This window comes from Leptodactylus fuscus, chromosome 7, assembly GCF_031893055.1.
Source record: "Leptodactylus fuscus isolate aLepFus1 chromosome 7, aLepFus1.hap2, whole genome shotgun sequence".
Classification (NCBI taxonomy): domain Eukaryota; kingdom Metazoa; phylum Chordata; class Amphibia; order Anura; family Leptodactylidae; genus Leptodactylus; species Leptodactylus fuscus.
In genome coordinates this window covers 142344463-142367580 of record NC_134271.1, presented here as the reverse complement: position 1 = coordinate 142367580, position 23118 = coordinate 142344463, and the positions used below count along the sequence as shown (strand labels likewise).

At 45.3% G+C, this 23118-nt stretch overlaps 1 protein-coding gene across 3 annotated transcripts in view; it reads left to right on the top strand.

Moving 5' to 3' along the window:
- Positions 1-2626: 2626 nt before the first annotated feature.
- Positions 2627-23118, top strand: part of LOC142214308 (death-associated protein kinase 2-like) — a 65693-nt gene continuing 45201 nt past the window's right edge. For 2 of the 3 annotated variants that reach the window (XM_075283227.1, XM_075283225.1), the window contains exon 1: positions 2627-2839. The gene's annotated coding sequence lies outside the window, so the exon portion shown is untranslated. Of the gene's footprint in view, positions 3155-23118 lie in introns of all 3 variants that reach the window. The other variant, XM_075283226.1, reaches the window with a different exon arrangement.

The window sequence follows — 23118 nt, the reverse complement described above, 5'->3', positions numbered from 1 at the left end:
AACTCACTATCCATCTATCTATCTCCTATCTATCTATCTATCTATCTATCTATCTATCTATCTCCTATCTATCAATCTATCTATCTATCTATCTATCTCCTATCTATCAATCTATCTATCTATCTATCTATCTATCTATCTATCTAGCTATCTATCTCCTATCTATCTATCATCTATCTATCTATCTATCTATCTATCTATCTATCTATCTATCATCTATCTATCTATCTATCTCCTATCTATCTATCTATCTATCTATCTATCTATCTATCTATCTCCTATCTATCTATCTATCTATCTCCTATCTATCTATCTATCTATCTATCTATCTATCTATCTATCTATCTCTCTCTCTATCTATCTATCTATCTATCTATCTATCTATCTATCTATCTATCATCTCCTATCTATCTATCTATCTATCTATCTATCTATCTATCTATCTATCTATCTATCTACAGTATCTATCTATCTATCTATCTATCTATCTCCTATCTATCAATCAATCAATCAATCAATCTATCTATCTATCTATCTATCTCCTATCTATCTATCTATCTATCTATCTATCTATCATCTATCTATCTATCTATCTATCATCTATCTATCTATCTATCTATCTATCTCCTATCTATCTATCTATCTATCTATCTATCTCCTATCTATCTATCTATCTATCTATCTATCTATCTATCTCCTATCTATCTATCTATCTATCTATCTATCTATCTATCATCTCCTATCTATCTATCTATCTATCTATCTATCTATCTATCTACAGTATCTATCTATCTATCTATCTATCTATCTATCTATCTTCTATCTATCTATCTATCTATCTATCTATCTACAGTATCTATCTATTTATCTATCTATCTACAGTATCTATCTACTATCTATTTATCTATCTATCTACAGTATCTATCTATCTATTATCTATCTATCTATCTATCTATCTATCTATCTATCTATCATCTCCTATCTATCTACAGTATCTATCTATCTATCTATCTATCTATCTATCTATCTATCTACAGTATCTATCTATCTATCTATCTATCTATCTATCTATCTATCTATCTATCTATCATCTCCTATCTATCTATCTCCTATCTATCTATCTCCTATCTATCTATCTATCTATCTATCTATCTATCTATCTATCTATCTATCTATCTATCTATCTATCTATCATCTCCTATCTATCTATCTATCTATCTATCTATCTATCTATCTATCATCTATCTATCTATCTCTATTTATTCATGTACCTAAAACTGCTATTGGTTCATGCAGAGAACACAATATATAAATATACAGAATACCTCTTTATGTGTATATGTACAGAACGTTCTGGATGTATATGTGCCCATACAGGTGTCCCACAGCCGTTCTTCCCACCCTTCCCTTCCTACATGTGCTCAGCCAAGTGTGCATGTGTTCTCAATGGAGATGTGAGTGTAAGGCGCTACTATACACCTTTGGCAGTGATTATTTCTCGTGAGAACAAATGATCGGGCATATTGAAATTCAACATGTCTGACCTATCTTCTACTTGCGGAGAGTCGGGATACCCTCATACACATTAGATGGTTGGGCCCATCCTGCTGTAATCTGCCGGTTCATCTGATGTTTATTTAGTGTATAATAAGAGCTAAGCATCATCTGACACCATAGATAACCATGTGACGATCAGCTGCTGAGCACGTATCTCATGATCCGATTTTATCTGGTAGTCAGATATATCTTCACAGATCTGATATGCACCGAGTCCTATTGCTCTTTATATCTGCATGGTGGGTTCTAAGATTAACTTTTCGACTGCGTTTTGGAGATGTCCTACACTATAATGGGTGCTTGTAGCCTTCAGATCCCTCACCGACCTGCGACCCATTGGCGTCTCTTTCCAGCTTCCTATCTCACAGTCCTAAACTTTGGAATTGGACGGTTGCAGGTCTCTGACCCTTGCAGGCCCTTTTGGCTCTGAGGGTTAAAGGGTTTTTTCATCATGTCCCTGATACCTTTAGCCCAACCCAACATATCACAGATTAAAGGGGGCTTCTGACTCCGTGGTTGGGTCATCAGTATCTGAATGGTAGCCCAGACCTCGCACCGAACAGTGAATCTGACCCAAATAGCTCATTAATGAATCTGATCCAATAGGTCATCAATATGAAACCCCATTTAGATTGAAGCAGAACAGCGCCTCCACATGATGAGAAATAGTACTGCATATGTATACAGGCAAGAAGGTGACATTTCTGCAAGTCCCATTTTTGCAGCATGCACCTGTTTTTTTGCAAATCACATGGGACAGTTTCAAAAATTTCTGCAAGGAATCTGCTGCATGTGAATTGACCCTTAAACCATAGTGTGTGTAGCCACAATAAATGTCTATGGTCACTGATGATCCCCATTCCTCTGCAGCACGCACATGGAATCTGCTGCATGTGAACTGACGCTTAGATCCCCAGCACTGACTCTCTATTCCTGACAGGCACTGTGTATTCTCTCCTGTGCAGGTTGCATTCATCCAGCACGCACTTATTGTGGGGCTGCACCTTTAAGAGCCCAGTCCCTTCCTGGTTGCTGCATACTATCACCATACAGCTTCCCCAGCAAACATTGCATTCAAGTCTGCCTATTACTATCTGTTACAACAGCTTCCTGACCCCCCTCCCCTCAGGCTCCGCCAGGCCCCAACCCTGGAGACAACTATGATCCATCCCTGATCAGAAGACAAACTTCACAGCAGATGAAGATCCCTCCACCATGCAGGATGAGCTGTGACATCCATCTGCAGAGAGCTGCACTGCTGCCCCCCTCCAGCCTGGGCCAGGTAGGCTCCTCTGCACTGTATTAACCCCTACCTGCAGGGACAAGCACTGCCTCCTGTGCTCCCCCCCAAGGGAGTCTCCAGTGATATCAGCGAAAACACATCACATTGGGTCTGTGCAATAGAGTACAGAAAGCTGCAGCCCCCTCCCCTCCCTGACTCCTGATCTGGAGGCAGGAATATGAAAAGTTTCCCCAGCACCAGTGACTAGCTGCAGGCACTTCACTTCAGACCTGAGCCCTGCAGAGCATGGGAGAGGAGGGGGCGATCATCTGCAGACCCCACAGTGCTGAGGACCCCTAGAGCTGGACTCTTTTGGTGAGTGTCCCCCCCTTTCTTTTATTTCACTGTTACATTTGTATCTTGTTTGTGTTCCAATAGTCCAGGATGTTTGTGTTTGGAATGTTACAATGTAGCAACCTGAGAGTTCTATTAACTGTTTACTGCCCGTGAGTCTTCTCATTTGGAGCCCTCCTTTAAATCTCTGTATTCATTTGGGTTAAAGGGGACCTTCAGGGATTAAAGAATAGCTTCCAGGTGACTTGTCTCTTATGGACATAGTGTTTGCATTGAGGTTTATAGGTCCATAAACTCTGTTGGGACTGTGTGATATATGTCATGCAAACCGTATGTATATCTCAGCATGGAAACTGTTTTTTGTCGGGAATGCATAAGTATACACAGATATACATATATAGGCTTATTTATTTATGTTGGAGAGCCCCTTTAAGTAACAGGGCTCATATATGACATTGTGATTTATAGCCCATATGTTAAAGATTAGTACAGAATTGCTGATCTCATATATGGACGAATGGTTTGTACTGGTCTCATCCAGGTTTCAGCTCCCTCTAGGACATAGGGTGGGGACCGGGTCACCGTGATGGTTCTTTTCCCTAGAATTTGAAATAATAATAATAATAATAATAATAATAATAATAATAATAATAATATAAAAATAACATAAAATATAATAATATATTTAAATTTTATTTTTATATTTATTATATTTTTATTTTATTTATTATTAATTATTATTATTTATTTTTTTACTAATATTTGTATGTATGTAGCAATATTATATCTATATGATCTGCGGGATCCAACCACCACCAATAAGTCCACTCCAAACCTGAGGGTCAGTGCCTTCCCCTAAACAGTGACACTCCTGACCACCAGGCTGTGCAGGGATCTGCGGCTGACAATTAAGGATCTGCCATCACTTTGTAAGAAGGGGGTACCCCTTTAAATATAAGATCCTTTGCATGAGTCACCGTGCATTATGAACAATTTTCTGATACACAGTCATTGCTGGAATCCCTCCTGTTGGTCTGAAAACACACACAGTTTTCTGAGACAAAGCCAGTAGTGGATCCCGCGGGAAGAAGCACAAGTCCGTACATTGCACTACATTTGCTGTTCCTTTTCAATCCACTTCTGACCTTGTGCACCAAAAACTGTATGCTATGTGTGATTCCAGCCTAGGACTCCTTTCGAATGTGACAATTTTGCTTGTTTTTTTTTTATTTTTTGACATACATTTTTCAAGTTCTTTCAAGAATTCTGTGCGAAAATACAAAATCCTAAAAATGGCGTAAGTAGAGAGTGCTATGTGTAGAGAGAATAGAAGACACAGATGCCATGAAAGTGGTGAAAAATGAAATGTAGACTTCGACTTATTTACGGTAACATCTGGCGAGGAAAAAACGCTGTGAAAACCTTGCAAAAATTAGGGAATTTTGTGGGTGAGACTGCAGTTTGTTGGCTCTGCTTCCAACTGGACACTTAGTACAAAAGTGGACGGAACCGGACAGCGAGTGAGGCAGCCCTGAAACTGACACCCGAGCCTGCCGCAGTTTAGACGCTTCTCACCACAGCAGAGGGATCGGTTAAAACAGGGGTTTTACTAAATTCTCCCCCCATGGTGTGTGAGTCCAGGTTTATATAGTAGGCGACGGATTGTCCGTCATTACACAAGGGGTCTGTATTCTGTTGATATTGCCCCGAGAGCAGCTGCAGGAGTGTGAATTCCCTGCAGCTGCTCTCCACAGTGACCTATATTACATTGAATATCATAGACAAGGTTGACATGGGATGAATCTACTCTTAGTCCAGCTTTATGATCCGTATTGGCCATATTGGAGTCCGGGTCTCTGGAGTGTAATCCAGAAAACACAGTCTGTATTTTGTAGACTATAACTCCCCATTTTAGGGTTATAGGAATTCTAGTCCATGTTCTTCCAGTCCCATAGGGTCCATGTCTAGTGGCCTCTGTATACCGGGGGACCTACTGGGAGACCATTAAGGAATGGCTTGCTATGTAGAAAGTTTGATGGACCCTGAGTCCCGCGGTGCCATAATAACGCCTCTGTGGTCAGGGTGATCCCGCGCCCCTCTACCACCGGTCTCCCATGTCATACATTGGTATAACTAGGAAACCACTGGCGCACAATATTACTTAGTAAGAAAAGTCATAATAGACATTGTGCCCGCATACCAAGCCCATGGGCACCATCTTGTAAATTGGTTTCTGGTTAAACTGCCTGTAACATGTATTATGTGTTCGGAGAAATTAGATTGCTAGCTCCGGGGGTTCCTGCAGGACTAATGTGTAATAACCACTGTAATGTGTCCGGATACAGAAATCCCGTATTGTGTTGCTAATCTCTTAGAACAGGCCATGTGACCGATGACCGTGACGTCACTTGGCCTGCAAATAAAGCCTGGAACGCCCCTTTAAGTGACTCAAACTTCACCATATGATTTTGTAGGTTGCAGTGACTAAATAGTTAATGGGATCTTCCGTTCCGATAGATAATCCCAGCCAGGTTCCTATTATTACAGACCATTCCCTCTTCACACCCAGAGGACTATCTGAGGAGGCCGTGGGCCAAGATCTGGAGGCCACGACTGCTTATTTTTCACTTTCTGGCACGCTGAGGCTCGTCTTGTGTGAGGTCCATTGTCTTCAGGAACAGAAACATTCTGGACTTGGACTCTGGAGGTTTTATAGGGCTCGGGAGTGGAGGCGGCCATGTTGTAGGCCAACCTAGATAACCAGCCATTGTGATCCTGGCCTGTAGGTCAATCCTTGTACCTAAACGGCAGTAACAAGCCCAAGATGTCAACGGGACATTGACGAAACGGTCTAGACAAAAAGCGGTCTCTGTTACCCTTAGCAAGCAATCACGGCACAGCTTATGTTTACTAGAGTATGCTTGGAAAATGTAAGCTGCGCTGTGATTGGTTGTTATAGACAAGAGACTGTTCTTCTATTAGTGCGCCCCCTGCAGATTAGTAGTAAGATGACGCCTCAAGTGGTGCTCCGAGGCCATTTTGGGAAGCCTGTTCTGAAGTTTTAGGGTCTAGGGGGCTCCTTGGGCTTAAAAAATAAGGTTATTCTGGGGGCCCACCCTCTAACGACCATATTACAGCAGGGCCTACTGGAGGATCCAATGGTGATCCAATGGTTGAGCCAAAGCCAACCTTGGGGGGTATCTAGAAGTCTCCCCATAAGTACAGAGGATTTAGGGTAGGATTCTGGGGGCCCACCCTCTAACAACCCCTTAGAAATGGATCACAATACCCTACAAATGTGGATGTCTTCTACTGGACCATATTACAGCGGGGCCTACTGGAGGATCCTCTGGTGATCCAATGGTTGAGCCAAAGCCAACCTTGGGGGGTATCTAGAAGTCTCCCCATAAGTACAGAGGATTTAGGGTAGGATTCTGGGGGCCCACCCTCTAACAACCCCTTAGAAATGGATCACAGTACCCTACAAATGTGGATGTCTTCTACTGGACCGTATTACAGCGGGGCCTACTGGAGGATCCAATGGTTGAGCCAAAACGAACCTTGGGGGGGTATCTAGAAGTCTCCCCATAAGTACAGAGGATTTAGGGTAGGATTCTGGGGGCCCACCCTCTAACAACCCCTTAGAAATGGATCACAGTACCCTACAAATGTGGATGTCTTCTACTGGACCGTATTACAGCGGGGCCTACTGGAGGATCCAATGGTGATCCAATGGTTGAGCCAAAGCCAACCTTGGGGGGTATCTAGAAGTCTCCCCATAAGTACAGAGGATTTAGGGTAGGATTCTGGGGGCCCACCCTCTAACAACCCCTTAGAAATGGATCACAGTACCCTACAAATGTGGATGTCTTCTACTGGACCATATTACAGCGGGGCCTACTGGAGGATCCTCTGGTGATCCAATGGTTGAGCCAAAGCCAACCTTGGGGGGTATCTAGAAGTCTCCCCATAAGTACAGAGGATTTAGGGTAGGATTCTGGGGGCCCACCCTCTAACAACCCCTTAGAAATGGATCACAGTACCCTACAAATGTGGATGTCTTCTACTCGACCGTATTACAGCGGGGCCTACTGGAGGATCCAATGGTGATCCAATGGTTGAGCCAAAGCCAACCTTGGGGGGTATCTAGAAGTCTCCCCATAAGTACAGAGGATTTAGGGTAGGATTCTGGGGGCCCACCCTCTAACAACCCCTTAGAAATGGATCACAGTACCCTACAAATGTGGATGTCTTCTACTGGACCGTATTACAGCGGGGCCTACTGGAGGATCCAATGGTGATCCAATGGTTGAGCCAAAGCCAACCTTGGGGGGTATCTAGAAGTCTCCCCATAAGTACAGAGGATTTAGGGTAGGATTCTGGGGGCCCACCCTCTAACAACCCCTTAGAAATGGATCACAGTACCCTACAAATGTGGATGTCTTCTACTCGACCGTATTACAGCGGGGCCTACTGGAGGATCCAATGGTGATCCAATGGTTGAGCCAAAGCCAACCTTGGGGGGTATCTAGAAGTCTCCCCATAAGTACAGAGGATTTAGGGTAGGATTCTGGGGGCCCACCCTCTAACAACCCCTTAGAAATGGATCACAGTACCCTACAAATGTGGATGTCTTCTACTGGACCATATTACAGCGGGGCCTACTGGAGGATCCAATGGTTGAGCCAAAGCCAACCTGGCGGGCTATCTAGAAGTCTCCCCATAAGTACAGAGGATTTAGGGTAATGGTCACCCCACCTCACACCATCATAGGGTGTACACGTTCTGACAGATAGGGTGGCGTCATCCTTTTCCCTCTCGGGCCCTATGATCTGAGTAGTATGCAATCTTTTTGGGATTCTTCTAGCCTAGGAGACATGCTGGTTTGTTTTTCTCAGGAATGTCACCTTTTGCCATCTTGGGGCCTGGTAAGCAGATCTTCAAAGAGTCTAGAGTCTGCTAGGGGGCTCCTCGGGATGGGTAGGACTGGAGACCACCTGAGGGGTTTGGCACTTCTTGTAGGATCTTGGCAGCCATGAAGTGTTGTACTCAGATCACAGAGCAGTCGAGGAAGTAATCCGAGCCGGAGAACAATGCGATCATTACCGACCTTACAAGATGTAAGGTTTATGTTCAGCCATTTGTACCTACACGGACTCCTTCAAGGCTCCCACAGAGCCCGCTTAACCATTTCCTGGCCGGTAGAAGATCATATTGTTCAAGTACATAGAACATCAGATACTTGTAGAACATATCGCATGGTGTGATCTTTTCCTTCCTTCCTCTGGCTGATATTTATTATCTTGTACTTTTTCGGGGACGTATCAGGATTTCCGTACACAATGACTAGGGCTGGACGTTGCAGATTCGGACTTGTTGATCGATGTCATGAGACTCCAACTTGTCACGGGAGCCATCAGCGCCAAAGATAATGACGATCATGTGGTCCGGGATGACAGGGTTGCGATGTTGTGTTACATGATGACTATTGAAACAAATAGGTTATAGATTTCCTAAGAGCAGGGACAATTTTAGACAAAAAAAAGGACATGCCTTATTTATACACGCCTTCACGGATCCTTCAATAGACTCAAGCCTTACTCTATAGGGTGCTTAGCAGAGGCGTAACTTAAAGCTCCTGGGCCCCTATCCAAAATCTTTAATGTGGCCACTAAATTCTTCACGCCTTTTACGGTAGTGGTATATTTTGTTTGGCAGAGGGATTTTTGTGGCTCCATCACGTTTCAAGGCATGGAAGTAACTGCTATCTCTGCACCCCCTATAGCATACCTCCCAACTTTTGAAGAACCGAAAGAGGGACAAAATGTGCAGTGCGTGTAGCGTGCCGTGGTAAATTTAGCTCCACCCACTTTTATGTTGACTCCACCCATTCTCATTCATTTTCCATGTGCCCCCACAGAGTATAATCCTCCTACAGTCACCGTAAATTATATGTCCCACTCTATCTCTGCCCCAGTTTCATATACACCCTTCATCTGCCCCCAGTTTCATGTCCCCCTCCATCTCTGCCCCCAGATTCATGTCCCCCAACCTCTTCCCCCAGAATCATGTCCCTCATCTCTTCCCCCAGATTCATGTCCCCCTCATCTCTTCCCCCAGAATCATGTCCCCCCATCTCTGCCCCCAGATTCATGTCCCCCCCATCTCTGCCCAAGATTCATGTCCCTCCCATCTCTTCCCCCAGATTCATGTCCCCTCTATCTCTGCCCCAGTTTCATGTCCCCCGATCTCTGCCCCCAGATTAATGCCCCCCATCTCTTCCCCCAGATTCATGTCCTCTCCATCTCTGCCCCCAGATTCATGTCCCCCCATCTCTGCCCCCAGATTCATGTCCCCACATCTCTGCCCCCAGTGTCATGCCGTCCCCTCCTTCATCTGCCCCCAGTTTCATGTTCCACCTCAATGTCTACACACAGAAACCACTTAAACTCAACTTTTCTTTGCTCCCCCGCCGCTCTCTCCACAGTCTCGCTAATACTGTTGTAGGCGCGATGTGACGTCATCACATCGCGCCTACGCAGCCACTAGCCGGAGTGCAGCGGCAAAGCAAGGAGCTGAGCTGTGACAGCTTCTTGCTTTAGTCACGTATGTATTCAACTCAGATCTGCGTCCCCCGGACGCAGATCTGAGTTGAAATCTGGACATACCTCCCTCCAACCGGGACCGCGGGACACGTCACTGAAATCGTGAATGTCCTGCGGAAATCGGGACGGTTGGGAGGTATGATATAGTTATGCCCCGGTTGGTTGGCACTATTGCCTGGTAGCACTGGTGGGTTCCTGGGTGCCTGTTCTTCTTGTGTGGGTTTCCTTCAGGTACTTTGGTTTCTTCCCATATTCTAGACAATACCGCTTCATTTGGGTTGTAGATTATGAGCCCCAAGGGGATAAGATGACATCTCTGTACGACGCTGTGGGATATGTTGGCACCCTATGTATGACTGCAATAACAATCCTGCCCCCCCCAGGGTCTACACTGAGTCTCCCAGGGTGGTATTGTTGTCACATGATGTGATATTTTTGTGTTTTTATACTGGTAGGCTGTCGACACTCCAAACTCACGAGACACCTATAAAGCGTCCTGATGTCTCATTCCGGGAATATTTGTCAGTTTCTGGTATTTCCAGTGTCATTTTGCACTGTAACTTCAGGACAGTGCTCCGTTTATCTCAGCCCTGAATGGAGTTTGTAGCACTTTGTGTTGGATTATACAAGTTGTTTGTGCGGACGGATGAAAGGCTTGTTGTCTTCGTGGGTAGCGTCTGCTGATAACATCTGGTTTTCAGATCTGTCCTCCAGAAACCCCTAAAAACATTCCACAATAATGACAACCAGAAGGGCTGGAGATGGATCTGGCCTGGAGCTTATCATCTACGAGAAGGGGCATCAAACGCCAGGGACCAGGGAGCAGCAACTATAGGGAAACTACAACTCCCAGCATGAATAGCTTACTCTTCTGTACTTGGAACTGTCATAGAAGTGACTGGAGCATGCTGGGAGTTGTAGTTTTATGGCAGCTGACATGCTGAAGGTTGCTGATCCCTGCTAGACTCTAAGGTCCAATATATATTCTAAGGCTAATATGTCACTTCTATGGATTAAATAACCATGGCTGCTTTCTTCCATAAGTAAACAGCCATTCCAGTGATTACAACCCAGCTGCAATACCACATTCAACCTCTAGACAAGGGTGGCGCTGTTGTAGATTTTCTAATCCAGCCTTTCCTGTGCAGTATTCTGGTCTGGTCTAACAGACGAGGTGTATGGTGTGCTATAGAGGATTTCTTCTATAGACCACAAATCCTATTGTTGGAAAGTTTCCTTGCGGTTAATATTCACCAATACATAAAGCGCCGAATACGTATGATGCTCATTGTCCTGGAAAATATTACATTTATGACCAGATCAGAGCCATGAACAGCCCGAGGGTCATCAACTGGGGTATAATAGGAGACTGGCCAGAAATTGAAGGGGTTGTCCAGTATTGGATATTGATGACTTAGTCTTAGATCATCAGTATCAGTGGGGGTCTGACAGACGGCAGCTGCTTGGAACTAGAAGATGTCGGCTCTGTACACTATGTAGTTGTCACCCTGTATTATTGCAACTCAGCTCCTATCTAAGGATAGGCCATCAATAGTGAGGCTTAGACAACCCCTTTAAGAAATCTCTACCATGAACATGAACCTTCATTGAATCTCCCCTCCTCTGATCTACATCCCTTTATATCAGAAGATCCTGGTATCTGGTTAGCGACATGGATCAATAGGTTGACACACGCAACACCACTTAAAGGGCCAGTAGACTACCGGTCACCGGGATTACTAGGCCACCGTTAGAATGAAGATGGCTGGATGAAGTTGGGTGAGGGATCGTAAGGGACGTCTTGAAGGTGCCAGCTCATGGAAATGGTCAACCAGATGTGGCAACCACTTTGTTCCAGGAGGCGCTGGATATATGTCCTAGAATTGTGATGGAGGTGCAGGGATTTTTGGGGGAAATGTATTCTCCTTGAGTGTCTTCCAAGACATGCTCTAGACACACCAGCCCACCGAGCCGTCCTATACGATACCAAGCTCGTTCCTGTCTTGTTGCAGGTTATGATATGACGTATTACAAGGAGAAATGAATCTTCAGAGGGGAACTGAAATACGAACCGCGATAGTCTATTCTAGGTATAGACCACCAGTGTCATGTCTGTGGGAAAAATGGAGGGTTATAAGCCCAAAGTGGGGGGCGTAGAGAGTGAAGAGTTACTGTAGAGCAAATTGCTGAAAGAGTTAAAATAGACCGGTTTCATTATATGGGTCTTTGTAGTCACAGACCGGTCAGAGTGCCCATGCTGACTCCCGTCCACCACCAAAAGTGCCTTCAATGGACATCAAAACTGGGCCATGGAGCAATGAAACAAGACGACCTGGGCTGATGGATCATGATTACATGACATGGACAGTGGGGTATGTGTAAGTCACTTACCTGGAGAAGAGATGGCACCAGGGGGAGCTATGGTGGAGACAGTGTGATGCCCTGGGCAATGTTTTGCTGGGAAACCTCGTGTCTGGGCATTATATGGATGTTAGTGTCACATGTACCACCTACCTAAACATCATGGCAGTGGTGTCCTCTAATGATAGTGACCCCCGTCCAGCCACACTACATCAATTATTCAGGAATATCACAAAGACATCAAGATGGTCCCAGATCACAATCCAATCGAGCATCTGTAGGATGTGTTGGAGGAACAAGTCAGATCTATGGAGGCCACACCAAGAACTTACAGGATCTGCTGCGTGATACTGGACTGGTCCCACCAGGGAGCAGCAGATGTTCCAAGGACTGGTCACCAGGGTCCTTTATTGTCTATAATATAATGGCACAAGATGGCGGCCGTATACATATTACCTTGTTATCCATACACTTTCTGTTGTACAGTGTGGACAACAGTCGTCCACATCCATCTCTTACCAGATGATCTTCTCGACCTCGCGCACACAATGAGGCCAATGTCCTAGCAAGCTAATAAGGTTATTGGCCTGTGGGCGGATATCCAGGTATTTGTATACAGACACCCTTCATGTCTCCCGGATGTGTCACCCGCAGATTATCATAATGACTAAAGGAAACCTTGGCCTGGTCCAGTCATGACGGGATTAAGAGAATTGATTTATTTGTGACGCATCGTTCACGGCTAAATCTGGATCCAGTCTGAGAGAATTGGTGGTGAGAATCGGAGATGACGGATTCATGGGCGTTCCCCGGTGAGAGTTCTCTGAGCTCCTAATTTTGTCCTTTCTTTGGCTCTGAGCACGTTCAGACTTGGTCAGGAATTCTGCCTGTAGTAGACGGATCTGGTCGTAATCCAGCAAGGAAAGTCAATGAGAAGTAGCAGAGGCAGGAACTTCACCGGCCCCGCTCATGTCACTTGTTGTATGATCCCCCGATATCGACCGAGAAGGGCAGTTTAGGAGTGGAGTGAAGTCTCAGGTAAATTTATAATATATATTTGGCCATGGCGGCTTTTACGGTATAATATTTTACAGCACGGACTACAATTTTGTCGTAATTTTTTAATTTTTTTTTAATGGTTTTCAATTTTATTTTGACCTTAAAGGGTTTGTCCAGGAATTTTTGTTTATGGCCTATCCAACAGGTAGCCCCTGGACTGATCAGGTGTTTGGGTCCACTTCCGACACCTGTATTATACAACGCATAGAGCTTAGGTCCTTATGGAAACCATAAATGTAGCTCTCAGTTGTAGTATCGGCTCCTGGCCACTAGACAGGGACTGGCGCTATTGGAAAAAAAAAAAAAAAAAAAATTCTAGCCAACCCCTTTAATTTTGTGTAGTTTGGAGAAGGGTATGCAACTATATGGTGTAGGGAAAGAGGAAAACTTTTCTAGGACATAGGTCCTATAGACCAGTGCCTGTTTGTTCAAGAAGACTAGTGACATTCTGTGGGATTAAGGCCAAAGCACAATATCTCCTCCGAAATGTGACGGTAATTTGGAATAAAAAAAATTTTTTTTCGCAGGTGTGAAATTCATTGAGGGATTGACCATTAATACCTTCCAATGCTGAAGGATTAGGGTAGATGCACAGGAAAGTGGTGCAAAAAACATCCATTTTTTTTCACGGCCATCTTGCACCAGTGGGTTGGATGTTTTCATGGATTTGGTATATGGAGGGATCCGTGAAAACGGAAGAAAATAGGACATGACCTACCGTATATACTCGAGTATAAGCCGACCCAAATATAAGCCGAGGCCCCTAATTCTACCACAAAAAACTGGGAAAACTTATTGACTCGAGTATAAGCCGAGGGGGGAAATGCAGCAGCTACTGGAAAATTTCAAAAATTAAAGTGGTCGGAGTTTTTGGGTGTAGTATTTGCTGGGTGTGGGGAAGGGGAGGGGGTGTTTTGGTTGTCTGTCTGCCCCTTCCCTGAGCTTGAGGACTGGGTTTTTTTCCCCCAGCCTGGCTGAATATGGGGTAACTGCAGTGCTCCTATTAACCCCTTCCCGACGGAACAGGAGCACTGCAGATACCCTATATTCAGTAGACCGGGCACTGTCAGACACAGGGATATCCAATGTGTTTGTGTGTCACAGTCATTTTCTACTTTTATATGTATTCTAGGGAGAGGAGGGATTTACAACTTTTATTTATTTTATTTTTTTTATTATATTTTCTTAAGCTTCTTTTTTTTCTTTCACTATTTTATGGGAGATTCTGTACATTACTATTGGGGCTGGTCATAGACCCCTCCCCCAAAATATATATATATATATGGAGGGATCCGTGAAAACGGAAGAAAATAGGACATGACCTACCGTATATACTCGAGTATAAGCCGACCCAAATATAAGCCGAGGCCCCTAATTCTACCACAAAAAACTGGGAAAACTTATTGACTCGAGTATAAGCCGAGGGGGGAAATGCAGCAGCTACTGGAAAATTTCAAAAATTAAAGTGGTCGGAGTTTTTGGGTGTAGTATTTGCTGGGTGTGGGGAAGGGGAGGGGGTGTTTTGGTTGTCTGTCTGCCCCTTCCCTGAGCTTGAGGACTGGGTTTTTTTCCCCCAGCCTGGCTGAATATGGAGTAACTGCAGTGCTCCTATTAACCCCTTCCCGACGGAACAGGAGCACTGCAGATACCCTATATTCAGTAGACCGGGCACTGTCAGACACAGGGATATCCAATGTGTTTGTGTGTCACAGTCATTTTCTACTTTTATATGTATTCTAGGGAGAGGAGGGATTTACAACTTTTATTTATTTTATTTTTTTTATTATATTTTCTTAAGCTTCTTTTTCTCTTTCACTATTTTATGGGAGATTCTATATATTACTATTGTGGCTGGTCATAGACTCAAAAAAATAAATAATTTTTTTTTGCTTGACTCGACTATAAGCTGAGGGGGGGGGGGGGCTTTTTCAGCACAAAAACTGTGCTTAAAAATTCGGCTTATACTCGAGTATATACGGTACATTTTGACAGTCCAGGATAACGGTCAGAAGAATATCCCCACTCACTGTGGTGTGAATACTAGTCCTATACCATGGTAAATTATTGTTTCCGTATCGGCCTTCCCAACGCTAAGGTGGCCATACACGTTACTCTAGGTTCACACTAGTGTTCGGGTTTCGATTCTTTAGGTCCACTTGGGGACCTTAAAATGTAAATCCTATCTTCATAAAAAGCGGTTACCTACAAAATCCCACAAACTTCATAGATGACAATGGGGTCCGCCGGAATCAGCGGAGGGAAAAGTCCTGCTTGCGCTGATTTTAAGCAGAATGGAGGAACGGAGACCCCGAACCACCTCTGAAGGATGACTGGTCTTCTCCCTATTGAAAACACGTGGCCCCCCAGCTGTATGAAGTATGTGTGCGTTGGGGGGTTGGGAGGATTAGTTGACAACCCTTCCTCAGTTTAGACAACAGTAGGAATTCAGGTAGACAAATCACTGTAGCCTGGGATTAGGACACGTAGTCAAGGCTATTAATCCCCCTGGGGGCGCCGTTCCCAGGATCCTTGCCTAGATAGTCCAACCTGTCCACCAGGTCTCTAGGATTAATCACGTCTGTGTGAATAATGGTGACGGCAAGGCAGGGAGCTAAATATAATCTAATCTCTGAGAATTCAGGATCTCGCAGGGCAGGGCAGTGCTTTGTACTGTATTTGCCCCCTCCTTCCAATACCCAATCCTAAAATGTGAATTTGTAATCCATATCCACTGTCACAGCCACCCAGATACCAGGCCTCAATGAGTGCACCCCCTACAGTTCACCACTGGTAACACTCCAGTTTGTCATTTTCGCGAAGCGTATGACTATAGGGGTAGGTCATGTGACCTCAGTGACAGCACGCTACTACATATGTTTATGTTTTCCATTGTGTGTAAATCCCGTGTTCCGGGGATGATCATGTGAAGTATGTTGGTTATGTAGCCGAAGTGGTGATGATACACATTCCTTCTGATCCTTTGTGATGGAACGTGTTCTTCTGGTTGGATGGCCTGCGATGTATAGACGTTATATTGTCTCTAGTATATCCTGTACTTAGGGTCAACGTAACCGAACACGCTAAAAATGTATTCTAACCGTTCTGTGTTTTACTCCATTGACCCCTCATACATTATCTCTTCTCTACAGAACAGTACTGTATATTGTGATGTCACATAATGTGCTCATTATATCTATATGTGACATCACTGTGTGTATTATCTCTGTACTGTGACATCACTGTGTGTATTATCCTGTACTGTGACATCACTGTGTATTATCTCTGTACTGTGACATCACTGTGTGTATTATCCCTGTACTGTGACATCACTGTGTGTATTATCCCTGTACTGTGACATCACTGTGTGTATTATCCTGTACTGTGACATCACTGTGTGTATTATCTCTGTACTGTGACATCACTGTGTGTATTATCTCTGTACTGTGACATCACTGTGTGTATTATCTCTGTACTGTGACATCACTGTGTGTATTATCCCTGTACTGTGACATCACTGTGTGTATTATCTCTGTACTGTGACATCACTGTGTGTATTATCTCTGTACTGTGACATCACTGTGTGTATTATCTCTGTACTGTGACATCACTGTGTGTATTATCTCTGTACTGTGACATCGCTGTGTGTATTATCCCTGTACAGTGACATCGCTGTGTGTATTATCCCTGTACTGTGACATCACTGTGTGTTATACTCATTCCATGTTCTGTCATGAAGGTGGCCATAGCGGAGTGGGTTCCCATTCCAAAATTTTCTATGGGAGCCATGGTCACTTATTATGCCTTACATATATCAATCGTTAATGATGAACACATTTCGCAAAGGATTCTGGGAAGGCAGTGACGATTCCCATGACACCTTGTAGCTGCAGAACAATGCTCCCCTTCATACAGACCTTTCCCACTTGAGTTTTGAGACCTTCGGATTTCTCGTGACTTAACAAATTGCACAGTAAAGTTTCAGTCCTTTGTAATGACAGAAGCGTCGGGTCCTGTGTAAGGCCAGGATGACACGGGGATGACTCACTACTTTCCTTTATCCTCTGCAGTGACTTTGCTGTCGTCCCCCAGGTTGCGCGGCCACACAGACCCTCCCCGTCCTCCTCTCTTTCCACCATTTCTTAGAAATGTTCTTTCTTTCCACATTAGAAGATTATAAGATCCAGCTGTTCTGTCCTTACTCCGCTGAGCGTCATCTTATAAGCTGCTGTCTGTCAGTCGCTCCTCCACTACCTCCTAAGATTCCTTCGTGCCCCAGGTTCAGCCCGGAGAGACACTTATTATACACACCGGCAGCATGGCGTCTCATACCTGTAGTCACCTTGGGACAGAAATATCTGTGTTATGTGAAGATCCTCACTGGTTAAAGATGGCCGCCCCAATGAGTTATTGATAATGCAGGTTATAGATGGCTACCATCGCTCATGGAGTAGTGGTACCACGTTTGAGCTGCCGCTCGATTCTTCGCTTTGGGATTATTTAGAGAAGCAGAGTACAGCTCTGCAGTCTCATAGAAGTGAATGCAATGGTAGCGTGATTACACGACTGTCACACCATTAAAAGACAGCCGGATCCCCACCTATTTAGCAAAAACAGTGAATAACTTTTTCATTAGAATACCCCTTTAACCTAGGGAAGCCTTGTTCCCTATTTAAGCTTTTGATTTTTTTTTGCATGGCGTGCAGAATGAACACCCCATCATGTGATTTGGGCATCTTGCATTTTGTCTGTACATGAGTCGTTGTATTTATTTAAATGGCACTAACATAGTCCACAGAGGTGTAGATCAGTTGTCACATCTATCAGTTTAATATCCCTTCCAACAGTGGCCCTGCACAGTTTAATATCCCTCCTAGCAGTGGCCCCGCACAGTTTAATATCCCTCCCAACAGTGGCCCCGCACAGTTTTATATCCCTCCCAACAGTGGCCCTGTACGGTTTAATATCCCTCCCAGAGGTGGCCTAATATAGTTAAATATCCCTCCCAGTAGTGGCCCTGTACAGTTTAATATCCCTCCCAGAGGTGGCCCAATATAGTTAAATATCCCTCCCATCAGTGGCCCTGTACAGTTTAATATCCCTCCCAGAGGTGGCCCCATACAGTTAAATATCCCTCCCAGTAGTGGCCCTGTACAGTTTAGTATCCCTTCCATCAGTGGCCCTGTACAGTTTAATATCCCTCCCAGCGTTGGCTCTGTACAGTTTAATATCCCTCCCAGCAGTGGCTTTGCACAGTTTAATATCCCTCCCAGCAGTGGCCCCGCACAGTTTAATATCTTTCCTAGCAGTGGCCCCGTACAGTTCAGTATCCCCACTGCTTCTGGGGTGCACTCTTCCCCTTCTGCAGGTCTAGATGTACCACAGCAGTGCCCCCAGAGCATGGGAAGAGAGTAAGAGCTGCTGGGGAACGGATAGTTAAGTATCTACACCGACTGTGCCCTGAGCTGGTTTGCGGCCTACAAGCTGGGGAAGCTTTAGAGTTAGGTCGGGGCCGCCTATTTGAGACCCCCGGTATAGACGAATACATTGAAGTGAACCCCCCAATATTTTTAGTTTTGACACGGACATGGTCACACAAATTAAAGACTGAAAGTCTCTTCGTACCATTTTTCCAACACAATATAAAATGGCGTCCTCTTGCTGTACGAGCGCCCCTAAGTGATGTCGTTCTCTGGGCGCCGGCCCCTGCTGCCATCGCATATCCACACTGCGCACTACAAAGTTATTTGCTGCGTGATGGCCATGGGCTGTTGTCGCGCTGACTTCTTAGTACGTAACCCCTGTTTCATCTGTGCCGGAGAGAGCCATATTAGATTTGTGATGCTCCTCTCCACCCACGCAGCCGGCGCCTTCCAGGCGATAAAACACTGGGGCCATTAGTATTCAGTAAATCTCCCGCACCAACAGAGACACGAATTACACTTTTATTCTTTTATTTTTTCCGGAGAAATCTGCGTCCTGTGCTCTCATAGGAGATTATGTGCTTGTGAAGCAGCTGCCAGTGACGGAGGGAATCTGCGGATGTGCGCTCTCCCACAGCTCGCGGATAGCAGCTCTTGGGGTGACTATGGCGGTGCGGGGGAGGGATCTGTGATCACAGCGTGGCTGGAAGACATGGGAACTTTTAGGTTTCTGATGAAAAGTTTCTCTGCAATTAAAACCGTCCCCTGGCACCGACAGCGTTAACCCTTTCAAGTTCATGGCGAAATCTGGGGTCGATGTGCAGGAGGGTTTGGGGACTGATTTGCGTTACCAACAGGATGAGGAGATGTCTCCATGTTATGATGTCAGCATTCTCAGATGACATCACACGTCAGAAGGGGCGGGCCCTAGAGACAGCAATAATGAGAGCCAACATACATATGTCTGTTACAGGATAATGACACACTGATACTTGGGGTACAGGACAATGATACGCTGACACTTGGGGTACAGGATAATGACACTGACACTCGGGGTACAGGACAATGACAGGCTGATACTTGGGGTACAGGATAATGACACTGACACTTGGGGTACAGGATAATGACACTGATACTTGGGGTACAGGATAATGACACTTACACTTGGGGTACAGGACAATGATACGCTGATACTTGGGGTACAGGATAATGACAGGCTGATACTTGGGGTACAGGATAATGACAGGCTGACACTTGGGGTACAGGACAATGACAGGCTGATACTTGGGGTACAGGATAATGACACTGACACTCGGGGTACAGGATAATGACAGGCTGATACTTGGGGTACAGGATAATGACACTTGGGGTACAGGACAATGACAGGCTGATACTTGGGGTACAGGATAATGACAGGCTGACACTTGGGGTACAGGATAATGACAGGCTGATACTTGGGGTACAGGATAATGACAGGCTGATACTTGGGGTACAGGATAATGACAGGCTGATACTTGGGGTACAAGATAATGACACGCGGACACTTGGGGTACAGGATAATGACAGGCTGACACTTGGGGTACAGGATAATGACACTGACACTTGGGGTACAGGATAATGACACTTGGGGTACGGGATAATGACAGGCTGACACTTGGGGTACAGGATAATGACAGGCTGACACTTGGGGTACAGGATAATGACAGACTGGTACTTGGGGTACAGGATAATGACAGGCTGACGCTTGGGGTACAGGATAATGACACTGACACTTGGGGTACAGGACAATGACAGGCTGATACTTGGGGTACAGGATAATGACACTGACACTCGGGGTACAGGATAATGACAGGCTGATACTTGGGGTACCGGATAATGACAGGCTGACACTTGGGGTACTGAACAATGACAGGCTGACACTTGGGGTACAGGACAATAACACTTGGGGTACAGGATAATGACACTGACACTCGGGGTACAGGATAATGACAGGCTGATACTTGGGGTACAGGATAATGACAGGCTGATACTCGGGGTACAGGATAATGACAGGCTGACACTTGGGGTACAGGATAATGACAGGCTGATACTTGGGGTACAGGATAATGACACGCTGACACTTGGGGTACAGGATAATGACACTGACACTTGGGGTACAGGACAATGACAGGCTGATACTTGGGGTACAGGATAATGACACTGACACTTGGGGTACAGGATAATGACAGGCTGATACTTGGGGTACCGGATAATGACAGGCTGACACTTGGGGTACTGAACAATGACAGGCTGACACTTGGGGTACAGGACAATAACACTTGGGGTACAGGATAATGACACTGACACTCGGGGTACAGGATAATGACAGGCTGATACTTGGGGTACAGGATAATGACAGGCTGATGCTTGGGGTACAGGATAATGACAGGCTGACACTTGGGGTACAGGATAATGACAGGCTGATACTTGGGGTACAGGATAATGACACGCTGACACTTGGGGTACAGGATAATGACACTGACACTTGGGGTACAGGACAATGACAGGCTGATACTTGGGGTACAGGATAATGACACTGACACTTGGGGTACAGGATAATGACAGGCTGATACTTGGGGTACCGGATAATGACAGGCTGACACTTGGGGTACTGAACAATGACAGGCTGACACTTGGGGTACAAGACAATAACACTTGGGGTACAGCACTAGTACTGGTTCTCCAGGCTGTATTATTTGGTTTCGGGGCAGGCTGTATACTTTGGCCTCCTCTGTGTATACCACTACCCGCTGCTGCCTTTGTGTATTATACAGGTGTGTTATGTGGTGTTTATTTTCTCACATGCAGGTTGGCACAGAACACCTCATATCCATGTATCTATATACCTATATACCTCTTGTATCTGTCATGGCCCCTGATGGGCACAGCTTGTCTTATCCGCTTCATTCTCCGTGTGTACTGCGCTCTAATCCTGCGGTCATTGTGTATTGTGTAGCTGTCAGAGTCCTTGGCTTTGTCCTCCTCCTCTGATTTATGCAGGAAATATCTCAGTAATATATCCAGTCCGCCGCCTCTCGCACCGCTCTGTCCTGCCATGATCAATATTTAGTGAGTGAACCATGATGGATTATACGATACAGTATTCAGAACAGCGATAGATCACCCATTACCTTCAACTAGATAAACGATGTAGGGAGAGAGCAATAGCAAACAGCGCCCCCTCTGGTCATCTCTGATATACTGTATATATATTTTTTTATATATATAATTTTTATATATTTTTATATATATTATAATATTACATTTTTTTTTGGTTTTTGATCATCGTAGCTTTATTGCTAGGTAACAGATTTTCCAGTGGATTCCTAATATAGTACTCTAAAAATATGTCTTCCCTCTCCGATTGAAGCCAAATCTATTGTGTCTCTGGAAAATACCAAACTTGGAGGAAATTTGTGTGCTGATGCGCGAGGCGCCGTGTCTCTGGTGTCTGTCATCTAATCCCACATTTTATCTCAGTCATCCCTGCGCTGTCCTTGTATAGTAGTCTGCAGGGCCTGTATTTTACGTGGGACACCTTGGGAAGGGCTTGTCCTCGGGGTCTGTCAATAGGATAGATGGAGATTTAGGGACGGAAAGACTTGAAGATTCTTCTACGAACAGTTCTAGTTGCCTGGCCTGTATTACAGTATCTAAAATTGTGCCCCCAATAGGTAAAGAGATGCAATGACACCTTAAAAGCAACTCGCTACTAGGTATTTAAGAGCAAGGGGCTCATATACTGTTCTTACACTGGGGCCCTTAACAAGTAGATATACTCACCTCTCCTGGGCTCAGTGTCCTCTCCGACATCTTCCATCATGTAACTGAGGCCTGTAATTAGGCCCCAGAGGTCACATGGGGCGCTGCAACGTAATAACATCAGTGCGCCCCCACGTGACTGCTGAGGACCAATCACAGGCCTCAGCCGAGATGTCGGGAAGATGGCCGAAGATATTGAAGGCAGCCGGAGCCAGGATACCCAGGAAAGGTGAGGCAAGGTGAGTATTAGTATGTGTTATTTTTATTCACCTTCCCTGGGCCTCCGATTATTATACTCTGGGGTCTTCCTTGTGGAGAGCCAGCTGGAGTGGAGCAATGCTCCCTGGGAAACAGTATGCAAAATAGCTCTCCTCTAGAAAGAGGAAAACTCTCTCTCCACCGCCACCTACAGGGCAGTTTACTGATTTACATGATTTCTATTAAATTCTCAGGATATATAATACTACTAGCTATAGCCCGCGACTTCGTCCGCTGTCCCCTCACCCTTGCACAAAGCACCTGCAGCGCAGCCCGTGGCCCCTCACGGCCGTTTCGTTGAGGCCGATGCGGGCCCCTCACACGGCACCGTGGGCAGGGACCCCACAGCCCCGCTGCTGCGCCTCCGGCCCTCCCGTTTCCCCACAACTGCGCCTTCCGGCCTTCCCCTTACCCCCCACCCATGCTCCCGGCCCCTTCCCCCCCCCCCCTTTAGAGATTACAATCACCTCCTAACAGTATT